The following is a 5,924-nucleotide window of genomic DNA, read 5'->3' on the forward strand; positions in this document are numbered from 1 at the left end:
TGGCAGTGACATGCCCATGCATATGTAGCCTAACTAAATTCTTACTGCAATATGTGGGATTTTTTTTTTTTAAGTTAGAGCAAAATAACAGAATGTTCTGAAAATAATCACATGACTGGCATTATCTCTGTAAGGACCCATTTCACCAGAGGCTTCCATTAAGGTTAAACAGCAACCTTGTTGTTTAACCCTTAAACTGTCCCTGCTCCCCTTCCCCCCAGGGGACTGACTTAAAAACAAGTTGGAAACCAGCCCCAGGTAACAAAGCCCAGATACAAGGGTGGGTCAGGCCAGGTGGAGACATCTGATCAGTGGGGGGTTGCATACTGTCTCCCTAGCTACCAAGGGGTATGGGCCCACCCTTTGGGAGCCTTTTGGGTGCCAATTCTAACGAGGGTGATAGGCTAGATCAAATGTCTACTATAGGGTAAATTGTAATTCAATTGGTCACTTATGTGTGACCTAACATGACTGTGGAGTTTCCCGTGTGTATTACAATCTCATTGGCCACCTGTGCGTGGCCAGGCCCGGCTGCATGGCCTTTGACCTTAAAAGCTAGTCTGTGAAACAGAGAAAGGTCGCCCTCTGTAAGAGGCGTGGCCCTGGCTGGTCAGTTTGATTCTTGATGCTTGGCGTGGAAGGTAAGTAAGAATTTACAGAAGTAAGTCAAGCTTTGCTTGACCTTCGCTTTATATCAGTCTCGCTCCTTTAATCACGGACCCATTTTGGGAGGGGGGCATAACAATCTCCAGCTCATTCCGGAGGCATAATAACAAACAAACAAACTTACCCTCCCCCACCAAAAAGACAAAAAGAAAACCAAAAACAACACACACACACACACACACACACACACACACACACACACACCAGACCTGGAAACTAAAAAGGAAATAGCAGAGTTTGGTGAGTCACCGTAATGAGAGTAGAATGAAACAAATCATGCCTTTTCCTTTACCAAAAAATATAGTCAGTATAGGTAGATGCCCCTTGTGGTCAGAGACAACTATAGTTCTGAAAGTCTCAGACCAGAAGGCTTTGCAAAGCATAAAGAAGGAGGGAGGCACCTGGGTTCCAGTGCATTAGTGAGAACACTCTGGAATTTTCCACTACTCTTTGGAATTTTCTACTCTTTGCCCACAATCCCTTCCTGGATCTCCATGCCCTGAGAGAGAAAATTCAGTCCCTTAGAGAGGTGGAGAAAACTCTGACATTTGGGGGCAAAGGAAGTGTAAGACAGAAACACGTGCGCGCGCGCGCACACACACACACACACACACACAAACTGTTAAATCTAAAGCTGAAGTTTATATTTGCTAATTAAACAGCATCATGTGAACATTTTCATAACATGGTAAGTATATGTGAACTTTTCTTGTGAATTGGCTATTAGATGTTTTCAAGTGTTTCTCTCAACAAATTTGCCTAATTGCAAAATGCTAAACATTAAAATGTATACTTAGAAAATGAAATCATTCTGCACCTTCCATCTGTATGATCCCCTCACCCCAACTCACAAATATACAAGAAATCCAATGTAAATAGATTGGTACACGTTTTCCAGAGGAGTTTCCCTTTATGTAACATGTACTCCTACCTTAAAATATTTGTGTAGTTATGTGATTATAGATACACACTTTTAAAAATTTGCAATCACATAAGTAATTTTCTACAAATTGATTTTTTCACTTACTTATTACAACATCTCCAGGTTGCCATTTCTTCAGTTAATGCGGTATGGCATCTTTCCAGATGTGTACTGGAGAAGCATTTTGCTTTTTATGTAAATTATTTGTTATTGTTCGTCCCTTTCTCCACTGATAAACAAAAGTCCTCCATTTTCTAGCCCAGTAGCACGAATTCTGTAATATTGTTTTCAAAAATGTACTCCCATCTTTTCAAACTTTTTTTTTCTTTTGATAGCACAGAAATTGCTTTAATTTTCATGGGTTTTCTTCATTTAAAAACAATACAGCTACAACATAAAACAAAACAAGAAACACTTAGGGTTGCATCAAATACTAGCCCAATGAGAATTCATCATTCAAAGCATCGAAGGCTTCAGGGCACAATGGAAAAAAGCTTCACACCTAATTTTACGTGTGTAAATAAATGGGGAAAATAACTGAATAAGGTTATTGGAGATAACATGTAAAGTGCCTCTGGCTTAAAATAATCCTGTAAATGATCATTTTCTTCCCTCCATGGAGGTTGCTTTTCCTCTGCTTCTGGTTGAGACCCACACACCACCCCCAGGATAGTGGTATCCTTGTGGCCCCCTATCCAGGCCTCCAGGCCTGGGGAATGGGATTTCATCTCCACCATCATCTTTAAGACAGAGGCATTGGGGAAAAGGTTGTTTGAGTACCCTGTCAGCATGACATGAACACCTGGGGCATTCAAAACCAGATATGTGACCCAAGAAAAACTTTTAACTCTGTTACAAACTTAATTGGACAAACTAAAAGGAAGCTAAAGGGAAAAAAAACACAACCTTCTCTATCCCAAACAGAAATGTCACATATAAAGAACGCAAATTATTGGGAAAATGCATGGAATGTGTTTTAGAGGCAAATGTTTAATATCCTATTATATATATAAATCTGATTAAGGAAAGATTATCATTTGAAGTCCACTGAAATAATTCAAATAAGAGCGATACATTACAAATTTATAAGATTAAACATGTACAAAACAATTACACATGCATGTATGTATGTTTGTGTGTGCATATATTTCCATATGTGTGTGTGTATATAACATGGAGAATTGCATATACAGATTGTGGGTAAAATTTTGAAGAATACTTATGTTCATGTAAATGTACCTATATATTACTGTGCACAGGGAAGTATATCTGGGGAATATAAATGAAATTATCAAGGAAATAAGTCTTGCGGTGAAGATAAAAAATTCATACAAAAATATTTTTCAATAAATACACATTCCTACATTGCATTTGATTTTGAAATAAACACATTAATCTGAAATCCAAAAGAAAACCGACATAAGATTTTATAGCATGGTAGTATATACCCGGTTGGAAATTTCCCTACAAAAATTGTATATGTGTGTGTGGCTTAATTGTATGTATCCAGATCCATATAGTTTTTTCACATTATTTCTGTCTCTTAATCACACGCCTATAGGTTTCCTGTTACAGTTGTTACATACGTACATGTATGTATATATATCGGTTCCTGTTATAGTTGGGAGGGAAGGGCTGAAGAAAAGTTCTTGCTACTGAATTTAATGTGCATGGGCTCTGACTCACCCTTAATGCTTCCTTTGACACAAAATCTCCAGAAGTTTCCCTCTGATTGGGATCTTGCTCCCTTCCTCCTTCCTCCTTCCAAGGTTCCCTGGTAAATGATGGCTAAGCTGCCATTCTAGATATGTTCATCAGATGACACGGACCTCCAATTCCTGAATTTTCTCCAGTGAAAAACATTATTTGGGAAATGGAGAGAAGAATCAATTAAAAGCTACATTTTGCACTGTGAGTGATGAAAGGGCATATAAATCAAAATCATGCTCAAACTTCTTTACCTAATGATTTTCTTCTTCTTTGTGGTTTCACAGAGAGAAATCATAGTAATAACATCACACAACTTTTAGAGAGCTGGTGGAGATTATAAGCCTGAGGTGGGAGCAGAGAGGGCAGAAAGGGTTCAGGAAATTTCTACAATTGTCTTGTTAAGTATTAGAAAGTTTTTCTCAGCATGCCAAACTGCTGTGTAAGGAATTTCCATATTGGTTTTCCCAAGGGATGAGGCAGGTTATAAGGTATTTCCTTCCTGTTGTATCTGGTTAGTCCCCACCCTCTCCTATTCTGCTGGCTAATGCCTCCTTAGCCTCCAGTCTCAGTTTAAACATTCACTTCCTGTGAGAAGTCTCAGACACACCCTACTGGTTTAATTACCTTGAGGCATCTAGTCACGCCATCACTTTTACCATCTCCAGGTACACATTTCATGTGAAATGGGACAAAAGACTGTGAGCTCAAAATGTTCTCCTGGGCTGTGGCTCCACAGGGTGGGCTAAAGATTCTGAAGCTTTTCAAATATTTTTTACCTGAAGATTTGCCACGGATTTGTCTCTCCTACTTTTATTTTTTTTTGGGGGGGGGGTGACTCAGTAGTTTAAACGTCTGCTTTTTTTTTTCAGCATAACAGTATTCATTATTTTTGCACCACACCCAGTGCTCCATGCAATCCGTGCCCTCTATAATACCCACGACCTGTTACCCCAACCTCCCCCCCCACCACTTTAAACCGCTCAGATTGTTTTTCAGAGTCCATAGTCTCTCATGGTTCACCCCCCCTCCAATTTCCCCCAACTCCCTCTCCTCTCTAACTCCCCATGTCCTCCATGCTATTTGTTATGCTCCACAAATAAGTGAAACCATATGATAATTGACTCTCTCTCCTGATCTATTTCACTCAGCATAGAGGGGGATGTTCAGGACACAGGTCCGTTCAGAAATTGAATGGTTGTTCCACAGACAACAATGAGGGCATGTACCTCAGAGAAGCTGTCGAGGCTGCAGACTGATGCTTTGTTCTCTAAAAAGATCCAATGAAAGTACTGTAATGACAGTCTGTGAGTTTTAGGAGATGTGGTTTTTCATGGCAGGGAACAAGTGAAACTTCTAGAGGTAGAATTGTGAGTTAGAAAGTTGTTCGTGGAGGTGGTGATATTTTCTTCACTCTGAAGCATAATTAACATACAGCATTATATTAGATTCATGTGTACAATATAGTGATTTCCATAATTTTGTACATTACTCAGTACTCCTCACAGTAAGTGAACTCTTAATGCCCTTTATCGATTTCACCCATCACTCCACCCACCTCCTCTCTGGTAACCACCAATTTGTTCTCTTTAAGAGTCTGTTTTGTCTTTCTTTTCTTTTCTTTCTTTCTTCCCTTCCTTCTTTCTTTCTTTCTTTCTTTCTTTCTTCTTCTCTCGTCGTTTTCCCCCTCTAGTCATATGTTTTGTTTCCTAAATTCCAACTTTAGTGAAATAATATATTATTTGTCTTTTTCTGACTGATTTATTTCACTTTGCATTGTAAATTCCAGGTCCACCCATGTTGTTGCAAATGGCAAAATCTCATTCTTTTTTATGGCTGAGTGATATTCCATCACTCACACACACACACACACACACACACACACACACCATGGTATATATACCATATATACTCGACTATAGATAGATAGGTAGATAGATGTACACCATATGTATGTGTACGTGTATATATAATATCTATCTATCAATCTGTATCTAGATATATCTATCTATCTATATAAATATATAATATCTATCTATCGATCTGCATCTAGATATCTAGATAGATAGATATCTACCTATCTACCTAGATATCTATCTAGATAGATATCTAGATAGATCTATCTAGATATAGATCGATTGATAGATAGATAGATAGATAGATAGATATATCATATCTCCTTTATAGAAATGAGGGAACAGAAGGCAAGCTGAGGGCAAAGTAGAAGCTGACATCCCACAAACCACCTCCCATGGGATATATGCGACTTTCCTCAGGTGCTCCTGGCTGCCCTAAGGGAAAAACAAATAGCTATCTTGTAGAGATGGCAATACTGCAAGACCTGAGTCTCACTTAATTTACAAATGTCCTAGTGATTTACAAGGAAGAAGCTTTCTTATCATAACCTAACTCCCAGAGGCCCATAATTCAGTTCCTGAAACCCTAACATCATCCTCCCCTCCATAAAATGGAGGGAGGCTAAGGTGGAAGGAAATATAAATAAAGTTGAATTTCCTCTAAACCTAAAGTTTGTGGACAGGGACGTGTGACAGGAAGAGTGGGGCATTCCACCAAAATACTCCCAACTGTCTTCATGTTGGTACCTCATTAGAGAAAACAAAAACAAAAA

General features: G+C 38.8%; 1 long non-coding RNA gene across 1 annotated transcript; it reads right to left on the reverse strand.

Moving 5' to 3' along the window:
• Positions 1-1,810: 1,810 nt before the first annotated feature.
• LOC122897388 lies at positions 1,811-3,597 on the reverse strand. The gene is made up of 3 exons (XR_006382523.1): positions 3,550-3,597; positions 3,275-3,426; positions 1,811-1,975 (listed from the first exon to the last, which is right to left on the reverse strand). It is a non-coding gene; the product is annotated as an uncharacterized LOC122897388 (long non-coding RNA).
• Between the last annotated feature and the right edge of the window lie 2,327 nt (positions 3,598-5,924).

Source organism: Neovison vison, chromosome X (genome assembly GCF_020171115.1).
Source record: "Neovison vison isolate M4711 chromosome X, ASM_NN_V1, whole genome shotgun sequence".
NCBI classification, from domain to species: domain Eukaryota; kingdom Metazoa; phylum Chordata; class Mammalia; order Carnivora; family Mustelidae; genus Neogale; species Neogale vison.